The following is a 20,601-nucleotide window of genomic DNA, read 5'->3' on the forward strand; positions in this document are numbered from 1 at the left end:
GCAATGGTCGCTTCTTCGGCCATTTCGGGAAAGTCTGGAAAAATAACGGTTTCAACTGATGAATTAGAAACTGGAGAAGACGGTGGGTTGTCCTCGAACAGTTCGTTCTCGTAAAAGTTGGAACGAGAACTAGACTCTTCCTCTAACTGTTGATCTTGAAACAATCTCCTCTTTACGTGCAGAGATCTTTCAATCTCAGGATCGAATGGTAGTAGTGGACCACCTTGCGACCTGTGCATAAGAAGAAACTACAACAGAAAATAAGAATAGTCCAAGGAACGGGTGTCCCTTAGACTGAAAAGGACTAAAAATAAAGCAACTAATAATTTGACAAATTGCCTCCCCGGCAACGGCGCCAAAATTTGACACGGCTATCGCAACCCTATCAAAGATAAAACCTAACGGTCTCAACTAAAATGTAGCAGAGGCAGTCGAGTATCGAATCCACAGGGAGGTAACGTAATTATAGCTGTCTATTTCTAATCCTATGGTAACAATTGGGGGTTTGGTTGAAATTGGTTCTAAACTACGAAGTCTGAAGGGAAGAGAAATAAGGCAAAGAGTAATAAAAGCAATAAAATATGATTAAACTATCAAGAAGAGAGGGACATGTCGGGATTTCGATTCACTACGGTAGTCCGATAACTCAACTGTAAATGATTCAGACGAACTAATATGAGACGGATGTTAAAAGGTCCTTTCGGTCCACTTTCTATCCTAAAATACCACTAACTTAACTTTCGTCCTCATTAGGGTAGTCTACTGTTTATAGCAGGCCTATTTAGTCCAATCTTTCGATCCAGGATTAATTTTAGCCAGTTTAATGGGTGACATAGAAGCGTGCACTCAAATAGGTCGGGAATTACAGTTAAATTGCTATAGTGACAGAGTCTCGTGATTAATTCGTCTAATTCATCTACTAAATTGTCATCTTTCTACCGTAGATTCCCTAATCCCAACATGAAGGGAGTTTAGCTACTCATATCGGCGATTAAACTAACAGCAAACAAACTACCAGCAGTGAACATTATAAATAAACTAAAACTTGCAATAATGAAAATTAGGGCAGAGAGAAGTAAGAACGCAATGAGAAATTAAAGCAAACAAATGATTATTATTAATAAAGAGAGAGAAAGGATTACAATCAGTGCGAATCCGGCGTAAAGAACAACTGAATCCGAGCAATAATAACCCAAAGTAAAGTAACAGTAGGGAAAGGCAAAAGCAACGTACTAAGGTTACAGTAGAGAGTTTGATAGTATATGAGATAAAATCTTAATTAACCTAGTAATGTGCTTAAATAGCAAAAGGAAATAATGTTTAGCGAGATAAAACAAAACACAGACTGATTAAAAGCCCATAATGACGAAAACCACTCGATCGAGTGGATTAAACCACTCGATCGACCAACTTCTCAGCAAAGGTTACTCGATCGACCAACAGGTTACTCAATCGACCAACAGGTTACTCGATCGACCAACAGGTTACTCGATCGAGGACTTGGTCTTGGTGCAGCTTACTCGATCGACTGGTAAACCTCTCGATCGAGTAACAGGGGGTGTGGAAACCACTCGATCGACTAGCAAACAGCTCGATCGAGTAATTTTGTCTTCATTTCAGCTCACGTCTTCACCTAAGTGTCTCGTAATGCGTGCCATGACGCTTCCAAGTGCAGTGTCTCACTCTGGGACAATCCCGTCTCCTCTAAATGCATGCAAAAAGGACAAGAAGGAGTGTGGTTCCACTACTTTCGCGATCATCCCTACAAAAAGGACAAAATACACCAAAGTAGCCTATTCGGGGCATTTCGTAGCATAAAACCATGATAAAAGCATAGAAATACGTGCATAAAATAGGCTAAAAAGACTATATAAAATGCACGTATCACTAGTCAATTCTCCAAGGATAGACGGCGAACTTTCATGGCATTGATGATGGGATGTGTTAGGAGTTGGGATAGTGGATGCCAAATTTCCACATGTAGGCTCCTTCTTAGCCCTTTCTTTAAGCTTCTCCACTAAGTAATTCTTGTATGATGATTTGACTTTCGTGAGAAGGTCCATAATGTCATCTCCAAGTATCATGGGCTCCATAGTGGGTTTGAAAAGGTTCTCATGAAGGCATTCCTCCTTCTCATCGAAGCAATCTTCAAACTTCTCAAGGATGGGTTCCTCAAGAAAGCTAATCCCATAACTCCATTCATCATTTGAGTCCATCTTTCTCTCATCATCTTCTTCCATAGATGCGTCATCATCGCTTTCTCCATATGAATCATAAATAGAGGCTTTACTTCTCCTCAATAATTATTCCTCCACCATCTCAAAGTCCTCATCAAATACCACACTTTCATACTCACAAGAGCTCAAAGAGATTGGCTCTTCCCACTTCTCATCTTCCACATTAAAGGTTACTCCTTCAAACTCACATTCATGGTCAATGCTCAAGGATTGGTGGGGAGTGGTTGCTTGGGATTCTTTCATTTGGGTAATTTGAATCTCCAACTCCTCACCTTGGGCAACAATGCCTTGAAGAACATTGTCCCTCTTTTGGCTCTCCTCTAGCATTCGTTCGAAGAAGTTTTGTTGATCTTCCATCATTTGGAGAATCATATTTTGAATGGGTTCATCTTCTTGTTGTGGGTGGGTGTGAAAGTGGTTGTATTGTGGCAATTGAAGCTCATTATGAAGTGGGTATTGGGTGGGTGGTTGTTGTTGATATTGGATGTGGTGATTTTGGTGAGAAAACTTGGGGAAGTGGATAGGATTTTCATTATACGAATAGTAAGGTAGGTTTGTGTTAACTTGCTTCTCAAACTCCCCATACCCATAGTCATACTCAAAGAATCAACCACATACTCCATATGTCAAGTCTTGAGCCATCATAGCTAAGACAAGGAAACAACTACAAGCATAGAAACTACACAAAAACGGTAAGAACAATCCTTGAGGAACAAGTTCCTTAAGGTTAGAGCAAAATTAAAATAGACAAACAAGTAAGAACTTAATCACATAGCACCATCCCCGGCAACGGCGCCATTTTTGAACGTGAGTGTGTCGTTGTACACCCAATCAAAACACATTTATAATTCTCAACAAACAACTAGTTAGCGGTAGGTCGAGGTCGATCCATGGGACGGTGTGCTTTAGGTTCTAAGTCTATCTATCTCAATTTATGCTAGTGTCACAATTTGGTTGGGTTTGTAGTTGTGTTCTAGACTAATGCAAGCAATAAAGTAAAACAAGCAATAAAAGGAAAGATGTAAACAAATGATTAAAAGTGCTAGGATATCATGGGTTCATAGGGGATTCATGGTGTTGATCATACAAACATATTTACAAAGTTGCAAGCAATTAATGTTGTAAAGGAACCGAGTTGGTTTATGTCGTACGGTTCATAGGAAGAGTTGGGTCCCGGGGCCGAATCGATTAGATTGTACAACACCTACAAGTCGACTTAGTTTCTTCCTATTCAACTTCTATGCATGGTCTAACAAGACTCGAGTTGGTTTATATCTTACAAGTCTTGTTGAGTAGATAAGAGATGGGTAAAAATGCAAGGATTCATAGGCTTAGCATTTCATCAAACATAACATGTGCATAGGTTGACATCACAACAAGCAAGCAATTTAATTATGAAAACATATTAGATTAAGCATGATTAATCCCATGTTGGTTTCCCCTAATTACCCACTAATCTTAGTTAAGAGACTACTCACTTATTATCATGGTAAACATGTCATTAATGGTGTCAATCATCACAACAAGTGTAACCATGATAAGAGAATGAGGAAATAAACAATAAAGAGTAAAGGGTAAAAGAATTATACCAACTTAAGATGATCCAAATAATAAAGCAAAGAATAATAGAAGAAACTTGATTGATTGATGAAGAGTTGTCAATTCTCCAATAATAACCCAATAATCTTCAATTACCCAATAATAAACTTGAATAATAAACTTGAACAATAATTCAGGAAAGATTAATGTGTAATTTGTGGAAAGATTAAAGAGTAATCTATTCTAATCTACTCCTAATCTAATCTAAGAGGAATTTCTAATATGGGAACTTGGTGGTTTGATTATTACAAATGAGGTATTTATAGTAGTGGATCATTAGGTTAAGTAAGGGTAAATTAGTAATTAACAATGCTAATTGTTGAGTAGGGAAATGCTCCTCTCAAAGAAAGATGCTAGTCTTCTTTTTGCTAGTCTTTCAGAAATATGCGCATCCCGAGTGGGCTGGAGGAGAGACGGTTGCACTGGAAAGGAATCCGAGCGGATTGGTCTCGGGACGCTCGGATAACAAGGCCTCAAGACGAGCGTCTTGAGCACGGGACGCTCGGATTACTAGGCTTCAAGTCGAGCGTTGGGGGGGGGTGTTGAGTGTCTTGTCTCAGGGGACGAGCGTCTTAGTCTCGGGACGAGCGGATTGGCGGATAGCTTCTTTGTTTGAGCTGGGATTGTAAAACGGACGTCATTTTCTCATCTGGACTCCTATTGGAGTGATTCAAAAGCCTAGATCACTTGATTTTTCGATGCCGTTTCATATAGCATACTTTAAGAGCCAAAGGAGCAACCTTTGGTTTGGCTTTAGAGCAATTTCTTCTTGCAATGTCTTCCTTCTCGTCATCCTTGCTTTTAAGCCTATGATTTTTCTATATACTCTTTATTCCTACATACTTGGTCATCATTATTGCCTCCTCTTTATACTAGTCCATCCAATATCATCAATAACCTTCTAAATATGCACAGGAGATGGGAATTTCCGCCTAATTATCTTCTTTCCTACAAAACATGCACAATGCAATAGGAAAACGAAATAGGAAGGATTTGACGGATAAAATGGTCATGAAATGCTATAATAGTATGAAAAATAGGCTCAATTAGGGGAATAAATGTGCGCAAATAATTTTCACAGCATAACACCTAGGTTGCAAAGGGCCTTATCAATTGTGTTTGTGCTTATAGTGCAAGGAATAGAATAGCTATCGGGTTCCTTAAGTTTTGGGGGAGACTTGTTTTGTAAGAGTGCACTGTACTCTTCGGTGAAAGCAATGGTCTCAACCTCTTTGAAGGATCGCTTGTTTGAGAGGATTTCTTTCCTAAACTTTGAGTAGGAAGGGACTTGGGTAAGCAATTAAACAAATGGGATGGTAACTTGTAAATTCTAAACAACTTCCAATAGCTTATCAAATTTACTCTCTTCCTTGTGCTTTGCCAGACGGTGAGAAAACGACACTTGAATAACTTCCTTTGAAGGAGCATCCTCCACATCTTTCTCTTGCTCGACCACAATATGATCATCCACCTTCTTTGAAACGGCATCATTCTCCTTAGCAATAGGAGAGATCTCCTTCCCAACAAGCACCTCTTCACTTTCTTTAGGTATAGGGGGATCATCATCCTTGGTACCACGCTTACTCTTTCTCTTAAGCATCAATAAGCGGTGAGGAAATGGTACACGAACCTTAATAAGAGGCTCTTCACTAGCCTTCTTTTTGTCATTTCCCCCAAGCTTGGACTTTTTACTTATCACCACCTCATCATCCAAAGTCATGGACGACCCATCATAGCTCGTACCACTCCGCAATTGAATGGCATTAACTTTTTCATGTGGTTGCTCACCTTACGGTGGTAGTTGACCCGTCTTCCTTTGAGAGCTAGAAGCGGCTAGTTGAACCATTTGTTGCTCTAGCATCTTGATGGCAGCGTTATGAGGTTGATCGCTCTTTTGTATTTGAGCCAACAATTCCCTTTACATTTGTACTACCAAGCCCTCCAGTTTACCCCCTCCTTGGTTGTTTTGTAGAAAATTTTGGGGTGGTGAACCTTGGTTAGGTTGCAAATTTTGTTGAGGTAGCCTTTGTTGTTGGTTTTGACTTTGATAGCCTGGTGGGCAATTGTACCTTTATTGTGGTGGAACATAGGCATTTTGTTGTTGTTGTTCAGGTTGAGGTTGAGGTTGAGGTTGAGGATTAAACACATTGTTACTTTTGTAAGACATGTTCGGGTGAAATTTTGAGTTCGGGTTATAAGTATTTGAAAATGTACCCGGTGGATATGAACTTTGTCTAAAAGTTTGAAAAGCACATACCTCCTCCATAGTAGCTTGGCAAAGAGCGGCGTAATGACCCGCACCTCCGCAACCTTCACAAACAATAATTTGACTAGTAGAGGACATGACATTGAGTTGTTGAAGAGAAGCACTTGCATCTCGGTCCGCCAATTGTTGTTGGAGTAATAAGAGTTGAGCTTTCAAAAAGGTAGTGTCAGAAGCTTCATCTTTACCTTTGATGGGCGTACTCCGAGAATTGATATATTGAGCATCATGAATCGCCATGGATTCAATCCTGGCATGAGAAATATCCTTGTCAATTTGATCAAACCGCCCATTGTTGGCGGAATCAAGAATCCTTCGGGACCCGGAACAACATCCATTATAGAATGTTACAGCTAGGAACCAAGCATCTAACCCATGATATGGGCATTGCCTTTGCAACTCCTTGTACCTTTCCCAAGCTTCATATAAGCTCTCAAGAGCTTGTTGATGGAATCCCGTGATTTGGCCCCTCAAAGTTTGAGTTTTCTCCGGCGGAAAAAACTTTTGATAGAAAGCAAGAGCCAATGTTTCCCAATTGGTGATTCCCATGGTGGTGCGATCAAGGCTATTGATCCATAGCTTTGCCTTTTCCTTCAAAGAGAAAGGGAAAAGTATTTCCCTAATTAGATCTTGGGTGATTCCCGTTTGCCGAATCACGGAGCAATAGTCAGAAAAAGTTTGAATATGCAAATTGGGATTCTCCAAAGGACTTCTCCCAAATTGCTTCCTTTCCACAAGGCTATTAAAACCCGGTTTGATCTCGAATTCGGGGGCGGTAATTTGAGTAGTAGCACTACTACAATTTTAGGCTAAGAGGACGCCCCTTAGAGTACAGTTGCAGACAAGACCGTCTTATATCAGCCAAATAATATGGCGCCATAAGTAATCACATCAATAAGATAGTTAATAACTAGACTCGCCCTCATTGTAAAAGTAACAAGGACGGTTGGTCAATAAAACCGTCCTCTTTGTAATTTACAAGACGGTTATTTACTATAACCGTCTTATTATTTAATAGTGATAATCAAATTCTCGCGTATTCCCTCTTATTGCTTGTTTGTTTTCCCATTTTATTCACACACAATCTACCCTAGCATATAACCACCATCACCGCTTTTCGTTACCACCGTCACCTATACTAACGCTACCACCACCGCGCCTCGCCAACCACCGCCACCATGTTCTCCTTCATCATCGCCTACCGCAACACCGATGATTGCCTTTTTTCATCTCCTTACCGAGGTATTGTGTGTTTATATATTATTTCATGCCAATTGATTTCATTAAATTGAACAATCATATCAACTGCATATCAATTCTTCATAGAATACATATTGCTGCTATCTCCAATCCCCTTAATTTGCTCCTGCATATGTGTGAAATTGTTGATCTATCTTGCTTAATTTATCAAGCTTTCTAACTGTGCGCTGTTTCGTAAGATGGTTTTATAGGAAGATTTTCATGAGACGGACCCTTATAATGGAAAATTGTTGGACTATTTCAATTTCAATATAATCTGGGGATGCCTATTGTTTTCTTTGTGGGTCGTCTCATTGAACAAAATTATTGCAAACCCAGTAAACCCAATGATGATTAGTTCTTGTTTCCACTAAAAAATTTTTACTTCTTTTGCTGTTTTCAGCTGATCAGTATTAAACACATTTTTTTCATTTACTTTGTATTTCACACTGTCAACGTATACAATTTTTCAGTATTCTGCATCAATTTCTCTATCTCCTTTTGTTTTCAGTTGATCAGTACGTGTGTGCTTGTACTGAAACATTAGAAAATGAGATATTTAGACTTGTGAAAGCATATGAAAATAATGATTTGTTAAGTACACTTAATATCGGTTGATGAAACAGGTGGATGACAATTATCAGTATTCATGTGAGAACAAGGATCTTCAAGTACAAGAATGAATATGTAAGGATCCACCAACAGGATTCTAGCAAATTACGCCTAGTGATGAGTTTCGATCTGGTTGGCCGCTTAAGCGGAATCTGACCTCTCATCTTAGACCAACAAACCTTGCTGCAAGTACTAGAATGTTATTTTTGTGTGTTGAACTTTGATGCGTGTCTTTTATATGATGTTTTACATCCCTTTTTACACGCATTTCAGAGCTCATTCTTGTAGTTTATGCTACATTTCTCCCTATTTCCGTCTACTTCCGTATTTTGTACATTATTGCAGAAATGTGAAGAATTCAACGGGAAATCAAGCCAAATCCGTCCCCGAGTAATCTGCATTGCAAATGACGTAAAGGAATCACTTAAGGAACGAGCTTGGTGCGCAATCCAAGGCCCAAAAGACGAATCCACGAGTCTATAGAAGTCAAGTAGCAGCTCAAGTAGTCGATCGACCATCACCCTCAGTCGATCGACCAATGCTCGGGTTCCAGAAGCTACTGTTTGCTGAGGAGCAGTCGATCGACTAGTCCTATCAGTCGATCGACCCAACTTCTATTTCAGACGTGAATTGAAAGACCGTGAATCTTGAAGCCCGTGAAGTTTAGGTTTTGGAATAATTGTTACGCTTATTTTGCTATATAACGTAACACAAACATTCAGTTTAGGTATCTCAGTTTTTACCGAAGTTCATATTCAGTTTTACATTAAGTTTATTAGGTTTGGAATATTGTAAGCATTGGAATTTTGGCTCTTGTTCTTAATCATCCTTCTGCTATTCTTGGTATTCTTCTGCCCTAATTCAATTCATCTCTTTCGTTATTAGATTAGAATTGCTAGATAGATTCCCGAAACCATCTTTATTATTGCATGTTAATTATTTGTTTTACCGCTTTAATCATGAATTCAGTACCTTATTGCCCTAGTATTATTGTTGTTATCACTTTCATCATGAGTAGCTAAATAGTTTGTGCTAGGATGTAGGCGAGTTGTAGCATAGGCGGCATTAGATTAGACACGGACTGTCTCGCGTGTTGGTCGATCGACTGCCATTGTAGGTCGATCGACTGACCTCGTAGGGTTTTATATTCGTTTTAATTGTTTTAATGTTGTATTTAATGAATCGAATGCATGCGACCAGTTAGATACCTAATTTATGACTGACCCATTAGATCGAAAGATAGGGAAAGTTATTTGACCATCAATTAAATCGACTAAACTGTGCTAAGATCGAAGGATAGGTATAGTTTAGACCGTTAGTCACTTTTCAGGACAAAAGTTAGTATTAGTGACATTAGGGACCTATAGCGAGATCAAAAGATGCTATTTGTTAAGAGTGGACCGAGAGGACCTCTTTATCTCCCGCCTTACCTGTGTTTGTTTCAGACCGAATTAGTTTGCTGCCGCCGAAGCTATGATGAACCGAACATCCTAGTACCCTTCTTTTATCTGTTTAAAGCGTCTATTTAGTTTATTACCTTTGTTTACTGTTAGCTGTAGACCAATTCAATCCAACCCCCACAATAGTTACCTTAGACTGAACATAAATCAACTAAAATTTACATCTGCCTCCTTGTGGTTCAACCCTGTTACCACTAGCCTAGGTTAGTCTTAATAGGAATTATAAATTTTATCTTTGGTACTCACAACGACGGGTATCAAATTTTGGCGCCGTTGCCGGGGAGGCAATAGTCCTAATTTTAGTTGTTTTTATTTTTAGTCTTTCTTAGTTTAAGGGACATCCGTTCCTTAAACTTTTCTTATATTCTTTTTGTAGTTTCTTCTTATGCACAGGTCACAGGGTGGGGAATTAGTACCGTTGAACCCTGAGCTTGAAAGATCCTTGCGCGAGTTAAGACGAACACAAAGGGTACTACCGACAGAGGAAGAGCTGAGTACTCTGTCAAGCTATTACGAGAACGATCCGTTCGAAGAAGACCCACAGTCTTCACCCGTTTCCACTTCTTCAGCCGAGACAGTTACTTCTCCATAAATTCCAGTCATGGCCGAGGAAGCGAGTATAGCTAGTCATTCTGAGCCGACAGCTGAAAACTTATATAAGGGGTTTGAACTACCAGGAGATGCCAGGAAGTTCGAACCAAAGCCTTCATACATTAGCATGGTTGAGAAGAACCGATTCGGGGAGCTATGAAACGAAGATGCGGCTAAGCATATGGAGACCTTTATTGACTACTGCTGTTCCATACCCCCACCAGCTGGCGTGACCCAAGATCAGATCAAGGAGACCATGTTCATCTTCTCCCTTCGTGATGTGGCAAGGGAGTGGTATAGAGATCTGGACCGAACCGTTCAGGGGATCACTGATTGGAATACATTGGCATTGGCATTCTACAAGAAGTACTTTTCTGCTTCAAGGACGATTGCTATTAGAGCTCAAATCACGGGCTTTAAACAAGGGCCAGATGAGAATTTCCACGAAGCATGGGTCCGATTTAAGAAGTTGGTGCGAACCATACCGCACCATGGGTTCGAAAAGTGGAGCTTGTGTAATCATTTCTACAATGGGTTGTACGACGACCAGAGGGCCATTTTGGATGCTGCAGCCAATGGAAGATTCGCTGAAAATTTGGGAGCAACCAAGGGGTGGAAGATCATTGACGATCTAGCTACCCACAAGGCCGAGTATGGAAATTCTAGAGGGAACCAGAGGAGAGCTACTGAATCCTCCTCTGTTGCTGCACTTGAGGCTCTCACTGCGAGATTTGACAAGTATGAGCTAGGAGGAGCTTCTAAAGGTGGGATGTACCAAGTCAATGCCGTGTCGACGGTCCCTTCGTGCTCGTGAAAGGTGTGGAGGTGAGGGCCATGTCTCGAAAAACTGCCCTAGTCCCTTTGAATCTTGTGCTGCCTTTCAACACTATAGGCAGACCAACACTTACTACGAGCCAAACCACCCAAACTTGAGTTGGAGAAGCCAAAATGTCCTAAATCCAACTCAAGCTCCGCCGCAAAGAAGAACCCCCGTGTGTGCCCCCTCATCAAAAGCAACAACAATATCAGAAACCTCCTTATGTGCCGCAGCAGCAACAATCGCAGAATTCTGAATTTTTCGAGCTTAAGAACCTGTTGCTAAAGGAGTCCCAAGCAAGAGAGGCCGGGATGAAGTTACTAGAGAGCCAAATAGCTCAATTGGCTAGCAAAAGTAACACTCGAGCTCCCGGACACTTACCGACTCAACCTGAACAAAAGGAGACCCTAAATGCCATCAATTTGAGGAGCGGGTCCACCCTTGATGGTCCTGCCATGATTGAGGACGTTGTTGAAAAAGATGAGCCGGAAACAAGTCAAAAGAAAGCTTCAACGAATAAATCAAAGAAACAGCCGTCTACCAGGGGATATCGATCGATCGACCGATATACCTAGTCGATCGATCAAGCACGGGTTACTGAGCTTCGAATCAGACATCTCGGTCGATCGACGAGGACAAGTGGTCGATCGACGAGATCGCTGCGATCTTGAAGAATTTCGTCCTTTAATGCCAAATAATCTGCGAGATCACTTGTTTCGGGGTACCACGGTCCCGAAAATTTTGGGGGCAGACCCGAGTGCTGATGGGTCAGTCCCGGTCCCGAAGTTCTATCCAATGACGGTTAATGGTTCTCATTTGAGACGGTCTGAAGAGGGGTCTAGCTTCAACAAAGAGAAGGTGACGGACTTTCAGCCTAAGTCCAAGGATGCCGGCGCGCGTGAATTGGAGGAGAGGGCTAAGGTACTTCTTACAGCCCCTTACCCGGAGAGGCTCGTGCCAACGAAGGAACAGGTATCTTTCAGTAAGTTTGAGAAAGTTATTCGTAGTGTGAATGTACAAGTCTCCTTCCTTGAGTTAGTAAACCAAGTGCCCGCTTATACTAAATTTATGAAACAACTTTTGTCCAAAAAGCGGTCACTTGAAACAGTGCACACTGTCGCACTTACTAAGGAGTCTTGCTCCTATCTGTCTCACACTGCACCCCTTAAGTTAGAGGACCCGGGTAGCTTTTCTGTTCCTTGCAAAATAGGTACCTTCTCTATTGAGAAGGCATTGTGTGATTTAGGGGCTAGTATAAGTGTCATGCCCTTGAGTCTAGCTAGGAAGCTTAAGTTGACCCGGTTTGCTATCACAGACATGACAGTTCAGATGGCTGACCGATCGGCGGTCGAGCCTATAGGAGTCCTAGAGGACATACCCGTCCAAATAGGGAAGTTTTTCTTCCCTGTTGACTTTGTCGTCCTTGACATGCCTGAGGATGCCCATATACCGATCATCCTTGGTAGGCCGTTTCTGCACACTGCTGGTGCAGTTATTGACGTAGGCTCTGGAACTTTGACCTTCAAAGTTGGGAAACATTATATCATTTTTGCCCAACCTGCTAAGAAGAAGGACCCCATGTGGCCTGTTACTTGTAATACGGTCTCTGAAAAGAAATCGTACTTTGTGCTTCCTGAGTTACTGTCTCTATTATCGCTCCCGTGTCTTGACCCCTCCGCCCCAGATTGGGAGCAATAAGGAGGACAAACTTGTTGTTTCAGACATTGCAGGAGCTGGTTTGGGGAAGGAAAAGCTGCATGATAATTCCGCCGCGACAGAGCAAACTATTTCAAGAGGAGGTCTTGGATGCCTTAGCTATGCGACTGATGAGGAAGTGGAAGATGAGCCAACCAAGGTGAGATGGGCCGACTTGGATTCCGACGATTCCAAGGAAGTCCTTGATTGGGGAGATGACGAAGTTGATCCGTTGAGCTCCCCGACTGTCGAAGCTAAGAAGGGTGCGGCTGACGAGATGAGCACCATTGAGGCTACCTCTAGTAGCCAGAAGCCGACGAAGTGGGCCATACCGTGGTCCTTCTTGATCAACTATTAGTTGATCGAGCTTGTTATAAACTTCATTTTATTTGCTTTGTTAAGACATTTTATTGCTTTTTGTGTGCGCAAAAACTTCGCCTTTATTTCGTTTTGTTTAGGATTTTTATGCACTTTAGGCTTTATTCTGGGTTTTGCGCAATTTTGGGCGCGTATTATTGTGCATTTGTAGGTTTTTAGACCTCGGTAGCTCGAGTTATTGAGCTAATACGAAGAAATAAGACGTTGCAGCAGTATTTTCAGTCGATCGACCGGCCTATATGGTCGATCGACTGATCTGCAGGTTTACAGGAGCTACTGTTCACGCCCACCTGGTCGATCGACTGATATCCGTGGTCGATCGACCGCTGCTACTGCTGTATTTGTTCACGACCTCTCTCCTGCTATGTTTGGTTGATATGCGGATCTAAGGGAGTTTTCTACTCCGCTTTACTTTCCGTCATATTACTTATTTCTTCTGTTCTCTCATTTACGCACAATTTTACCGCTTCAAAATTGTTTTCTCAGTCTTATGCGTGGTGTTTTCTGTCTTTCAGGCACTCTTGTTAGTAGCACTGCTAGCTACTGAAACCTCCTAGCTCACGCTGGTTTGGGGAGGTTTCCTTTTGCTGTGCTTAAAGTCTTGTGAGTTCCATATCTTTCCTTCATGTTTTGTTTGTTTTATTTTCTCGCAAATTCCCATTTCTCTTTTCTTCACTACCTGATTTTGCACAATGAGGACATTGTGTGATTTTGTTTGGGGAAGGGTTTTGCGTCGCATATCATTTGCTTGCATTCACGTTTACTTTATGTCTTGCATTGTTGTCTATTTCTTCATATTCATCAAAAATCAAAAAAATTGAAAAATTTCAAAAAAATTTCAAAAAATGCACGTTTATTTTAGCATATAGTCGAGTCGGAACGGTAGTATTTCCATGATGATTTTGCATTTGCACCTGTTTTGCCTGAGCCTTGCTAGATTAACATGTTATTAGTAGAATCGTAAATGCATATCTACGAGTTTTCGTTAAATTATTTGCTGAATTTGAGATTTGACTTAGAAAATTGGCAACCTACATGATACATTCTGAGATTTAGAGCCTATAACTGGTGACATTCATGACCGGTTTATCTAGGAATGTGAGTAGTACTCCTTATGAGACATGTTTCCTTAATTTGCATAATTATGAACTTGATCTACTTAATACCTGTATGCATTCGGTCTGTGGTTTGTTGACACATGTGGTAGAGGTTTTCCTTTATTTATTTTGCCCATAAGCTCCACACTGCCAAAAATAGCCTTTTTGTCCCATTACTACATCCTACATTTAGCCTGCCCTTGTCAAGCTAGTAGTTTTGTTGTTGGGATTGTTACCTCGTTTTTGGTGGCATATGCTCTTTTGAGATGTTGTTGGAAAAATGAAATGAAGGAAGAAAAAAAAGAATTGAAAAAAGAAAATAGAAAAGATGAAAAATGATTCGAAAAAAGAAAGAAAAAAAGAGTTCTGTACTGTTCAAAGCAGTCGATCGACTGCCCCTTTTGGTCGATCGACTGAGGTTCGAGAGAAAGAGAAAGAAAAAGTCAATTCGCATAATTTAATCCTTATATCTTTTGGCGATTTTTGCTCCCATGTTTCATTTATATCCTATGGGGTGTCTATTGATTTGTTAGTTTGGAGATTGTGAGTTTTGTGCTTGCTATAGCACCGTGTCGATTGATTATGAGCAAGAAGTTGGATGTTGCCATTTGGTTCCGTTTTGGTACTAGCTTGATCACCTGTACCTCCACTTTACCATGAAATGTTTTGCCTCTTCTTACCCATACCTCACATATCCATATATACCTCGGCGTGTGTCATTGGTCATCTGTTTGGTTGGAATGCATATGTACGGTCATAGAGATCCTTTTCATATTTTATTGCAGGCATGTTCTTATAGGTCGTAGTTAGGTGAGAGTCACTACAAAATTAATTCTTTCTATCTTACAAATATTCACCCGTACTTATTGAGTGATTTGAGCGACCCGTGAGAGTCCAATTTGATAAGTCTCTACAGTTGACGGTTCAGCAGTTTTTGACGGCTGCATAACTCGTTTGCATGATTCATTTGCTAGTTGATTGTTGGTTGTGCATTAAATTCGGTTTAGGCTTAACAGTTTGCATTTCGCTCTGAGATTGAACTCGTTCCATTAGGTCATTAGATCGAGTCTAGTTCTTGCTTGGGGACAAGCAAGGGCTCGGTTTGGGGAAGTTTGATGCGTGTCTTTTATATGATGTTTTACATCCCTTTTTACACGCATTTCAGAGCTCATTCTTGTAGTTTATGCTAAATTTCTCCCTATTTCCGTCTACTTCCGTATTTTGTACATTATTGCAGAAATGTGAAGAATTCAACGGGAAATCAAGCCAAATCCGTCCCCGAGTAATCTGCATTGCAAATGACGTAAAGGAATCACTTAAGGAACGAGCTTGGTGCGCAATCCAAGGCCCAAAAGACGAATCCACGAGTCTATAGAAGTCAAGTAGCAGCTCAAGTAGTCGATCGACCATCACCCTCAGTCGATCGACCAATGCTCGGGTTCCAGAAGCTACTGTTTGCTGAGGAGCAGTCGATCGACGAGTCCTATCAGTCGATCGACCCAACTTCTATTTCAGACGTGAATTGAAAGACCGTGAATCTTGAAGCCCGTGAAGTTTAGGTTTTGGAATAATTGTTACGCTTATTTTGCTATATAACGTAACACAAACATTCAGTTTAGTTATCTCAGTTTTTACCGAAGTTCATATTCAGTTTTACATTAAGTTTATTAGGGTTTGGAATATTGTAAGCATTGGAATTTTGGCTCTTGTTCTTAATCATCCTTCTGCTATTCTTGGTATTCTTCTGCCCTAATTCAATTCATCTCTTTCGTTGTTAGATTAGAATTGCTAGATAGATTCCCGAAACCATCTTTATTATTGCATGTTAATTATTTGTTTTACCGCTTTAATCATGAATTCAGTACCTTATTGCCCTAGTATTATTGTTGTTATCACTTTCATCATGAGTAGCTAAATAGTTTGTGCTAGGATGTAGGCGAGTTGTAGCATAGGCGACATTAGATTAGACACGGACTGTCTCGCGTGTTGGTCGATCGACTGCCATTGTAGGTCGATCGACTGACCTCGTAGGGTTTTATATTCGTTTTAATTGTTTTAATGTTGTATTTAACGAATCGAATGCATGCGACCAGTTAGATACCTAATTTATGACTGACCCATTAGATCGAAAGATAGGGAAAGTTATTTGACCATCAATTAAATCGACTAAACTGTGCTAAGATCGAAGGATAGGTATAGTTTAGACCGTTAGTCACTTTTCAGGACGAAAGTTAGTATTAGTGACATTAGGGACCTATAGCGAGATCGAAAGATGCTATTTGTTAAGAGTGGACCGAGAGGACCTCTTTATCTCCCGCCTTACCCGTGTTTGTTTCTGCATCGACTTAGTTTGTCTTTGCCTTGTAGAAGCTATGATGAACCGAACATCCTAGTACCCTTCTTTTATCTGTTTAAATCGTCTATTTAGTTTATTACCTTTGTTTACTGTTAGCTGTAGACCAATTCAATCCAACCCCCCACAATAGTTACCTTAGACTGAACATAAATCAACTAAAATTTACATCTGCCTCCTTGTGGTTCGACCCTGTTACCACTAGCCTAGGTTATTCTTAATAGGAATTATAAATTTTATCTTTGGTACTCACAACGACGGGTATCAAACTTGTTCAGTGTTAATAGCTTGGTATCCTACGAATAATTCAATCTTTGTGATCAAGATGGATGTTTCGCTTTCAGATGTTCATCAGTGCTCATTATGTCGGGGAAGACATGTTGGTGAAATTCACGGATGGTGAGCCGTGAAAAAGGGTTTTTGGCCTAGTTTTCATCTACTTAAACGGTTTGCCTAAGGGATTTGATTGGAATTGGTTGTGGAAGGATGCTAAAGAGAAGGTTAATATATCTTCTCTCGATTTTTTGGCTTTCTAAGGCACTGATATTTTAGTATGGAGCAGTTGTTTTTTTAATTGTACAATACTGACAAAGATAATGCTGCAGTTGTTTAATGAAAGTCTGAAACAGAAAGCTGGCCTTACTCTTTTCCTGCTTCAGAAGATTTTCCAACATCAAATCAACGGGGAAATCTCTCTGGTAGATTACTGGTTTACGATAGGTTGGTACAATGGATAATTACTATATCCTTGTTGTTTTTCTCGAAATTATGTTCTAAACAAAAAAAAATTGCCTTTGTTAACCTGAAAGTCTAATAGTTCCGATATTGTGCAGTTACTCTGATAAAGATTATACTCCAGCTGACGGTGCATATGTTCGGCTAGCTTCCTTAACTGAAGTAAACTAATGGCAATTACAAAGCAAGGTGTTACAATTAAGGAACCTGAGCTTAAAATGTTCTCGTTGTGTACTTATGAGGAAGCATAGTAGCTAAAGTTAATGCTCAGTTATCGTAGACCTTATATTAGTTTCTCTACTCGAATCTCATCCGTTGTGGTTATTTACCAGAAACACAGTGCAACACATGATACTAGTTATCAAATATTATGATTGTCAACGATTCTGCGAGTTTAAAAGACAACAGCCCTATATAGTAGTAGTATATAGTAGAACTGAATCAATGAGGAAGATATCAATATCTAAAAAGCTTCATAAGTGGTTACTAAGTCGCAGTGATTAAAAGACAGCAGCCCCACTTGACTCCATGTTTTAAACTAAATTATTTATAACTCCATGCTCAACATATAATGATTTATTCATATCACTTGTTATTTGGCAGTGGTGTTTCTTCATTTAACCAGGCCAGTTGATTCACGAGCTGCCTGTAGACACTAATACATCAAGTGTAGTTTACTCTTCTGGAGGGGATGATGATGGATACTCTTCGCCTGCGTCTCCTAAATCTCGAAGTTCAAATAAGTTTGTGCTATCACTTTGATGGAACATGATAAGCAGTGGACAATGGTTGGGTATTCTTGTTCATGGATTATCTTTCCTATAAATCTTTTTTATGGTTTGCCCTTTGCTTCTTTCATTTTCTTTTATTAAGGTGGAATAACTTGTCTCCTATTTAGTTCCCTTGGGGTCTTCAGCCTCCAAGAAAATTGCAAAGCTTAAGGGAACACTTTGTTCATCGTGCTATAGATCGTAGGCGAGGAGTTATAGAGGTTTCTACTTTGCATTTCTCTTAAATAATTATTATTTGTCAAGTTAATGTTCATGTATAACTTAGAAAACATTGCTTTATATAGCAAAAATTTCATTTTTTTCTTGTCTCTCTTAGGATCTTCATCTTGGTACTGAAATTTTCATTGAAGCAATGTTCGATGCGGTGCATAAGGTGGCCCATTTTCTTCTTTCGCCTTCAGAAGCTTTCGACATTCTGTCAGGATGGGCTTTTCCTTCTCAAAGCTATCCTGATCACATGACTTGTGAGTCTGTTGAGACAGTTCCTATAACTGTACTGGGAGAGAGTTAGGCTGGACCGATTGAGAGAAAGATTACTTATCATCCGTTGAATACAGATACTCGAACATGTTAAGATGTCATAACGGAGCTTGGGTAAGATTGAGTTTTGATGATGCTCATATCTAAAGCACTTAACTTAGGCGTTTCTGGTTCTATTTTGCTAGTTTTTGCTAGTTAGATGCTTTCTGAGCTAATAGAGTGCTTTGAAATATGTACTTAATTTTCTAATGTTCAAACCATCCAGGTATCCTTATGAAGCTATTCATGTGGTTACAGATGATGGTTATATTCTTGTTCTTGAAAGAATTCCTAGGTATTGATTTATGTTTATTGGTTGCTCAGCTTTTATCATGTTCAATTTTTTTCCCCATTATCCTCTTTTTTTGTGGATAAAAGGATTGGCTGGCAAAGTTTTTATAATGAATGTCACCGTTTTGATTGCTGAAATCCATGTTTCTTCAGACGTGATTCAAGGAAGGCAGTTTATTTGCAGCATGGAGTAACGAATACGTCCATGGGGCGAGGCTTCTTTTCTTATCTAGTATTAGATTATATTAGACGTGTTGATATGTAAATAATTATAATTGCGTTTTTTTGGTTACTTTTCATGTAGTTCATGATTAAATCCCCAAAGACATACTCGGTTGAGCAAATTAATGAGGTGCGGTCAATTTGGGCTAAATATGCATTGGGGTTTAAGGCGCAAGTATTTGATGGCAGCGTCTAAAGTATTTAGGCTCAACTAATGTGCTTGTGTTAAAAAATCAATTCTTGATAGTTTGTATTTTGGAGGTTCAAAGCTTATTCCTTTTTGTTTGGTTGGATTTAGAGTATAAATGTAAGAACTGTTGAAATGTAGCCGGATATAATATTTTAGCTATACGACTTTTGTTGTATAGCGTATGAATGAAACAATTTCTATTTCAAAAATCTAGTTGTCAAAGAGCATGGATGCGCGCCACAATTGTGCGGTAAATATTCATAAATTTGCGCTAATTTCATTTCAAAAAAATTGTGTAGAAGACGGTTCCAAGAGAAAGCGTGCCGAAGTTGGCGCCAAAATTACGCGCACCATGAATTTAAAACAACACGGTTGAGAGGCGCAACCATCCTCTTTGTAAATAAAAAGAAGACGGTTCAAATCTACAACCGTCCTCTTAGGCAACGAGGACGGGTAAATTAGGGACGGTTGTTTTAATATTTAAGAACGGTTTTAAACCATCCTCTTTGTCTGCTTTTGAAGTAGTGTAGTAATACCGGCCGGAAGCATAGCCGTGGTGGGCTTGGAATGATCGGAAAGTTTCACCATCTTTTTAGTTGGAGATGGTGGTGGTGGTGGAGATGAAGAACTAGAAACCTCCTCCTCTTCAAAAGCTGTAAGATCGTCTAAGTAAGACTTTCTTGCACTTTCAATATGCATGGGAGAAGCGACTTCTTTCATTTCTTTCAAAAAGCGTCGTCTTCTACGCAAAGTTTTCTTGGGCTCGAAATCCGGTGAAAGCAAATCTCCAATACGAGAAGACCTGGGCATAAGACAAAAATCTCAAGAAATTCGTAAGTAACGGTCTCAAGGAACAAGTGTTCCTCAAGACAAATGAAAACAAGGTAGAAATCAACAATTCTAAACGCAATAAAACCGTGGTCTCCAGCAACGACGCCAAAATCTGATAGGCTTTGTCGCACACCTAATCAAAGATAAATTTCCCTTGACGCAAATTAATGTAGTATGAGGGGTTGAACACAAGGAGACGGGAATTGTGTTATGAAAAGCTATGAAAAGACTCCTATCAAGGTCGATTACGATTGGTTTGGTTTGTTGGTTTGATAACTTGTAATTTAAATGATGAAAATATATATGATTAAAAGAGTCTAGGGGAGTCGGGTCACACATGCAATTGTATATAGATGTTCATGTTAAACTTGGAATAAATAACATTGTCAATTGTTTAGGCTAAAGACAACCACCTCTCGGCCTTATTGTCAACCATAGACTGGGTCCTAGAGAACTCTCGTTATGACTAGGTCATCCTACTACACTTGCTTAGTCTAATTCAATTCCGTGCATCTCGACTTATAGAACGAATAACAAACTTAATCGATGAATATGGCCACTAAACAAAGATTAATCATGACGATGCAAACATGTGATAGAAACAAATGGACAATATTACATCAACTTAATTTAACATTTACAAATATTAATCACGCATGGCTTCCATAATCCCTAGACAAA

At 39.9% G+C, this 20,601-nt stretch overlaps 1 long non-coding RNA gene and 1 other non-coding gene across 2 annotated transcripts; both read left to right on the forward strand.

Moving 5' to 3' along the window:
• Positions 1-6,469: 6,469 nt before the first annotated feature.
• LOC141644733 (small nucleolar RNA R71) lies at positions 6,470-6,576 on the forward strand. Its single transcript, XR_012544343.1, has one exon. It is a non-coding gene; the product is annotated as a small nucleolar RNA R71 (small nucleolar RNA).
• Positions 6,577-6,889: 313 nt separating this feature from the next.
• On the forward strand, positions 6,890-19,401 carry LOC141630068 (uncharacterized). The gene is made up of 5 exons (XR_012537423.1): positions 6,890-8,025; positions 17,159-18,461; positions 18,613-18,681; positions 18,831-18,887; positions 18,982-19,401. It is a non-coding gene; the product is annotated as an uncharacterized LOC141630068 (long non-coding RNA).
• The last annotated feature ends 1,200 nt before the right edge of the window (positions 19,402-20,601 follow it).

Source organism: Silene latifolia, chromosome 2 (assembly GCF_048544455.1).
Source record: "Silene latifolia isolate original U9 population chromosome 2, ASM4854445v1, whole genome shotgun sequence".
Taxonomy (NCBI): Eukaryota; Viridiplantae; Streptophyta; class Magnoliopsida; order Caryophyllales; family Caryophyllaceae; genus Silene; species Silene latifolia.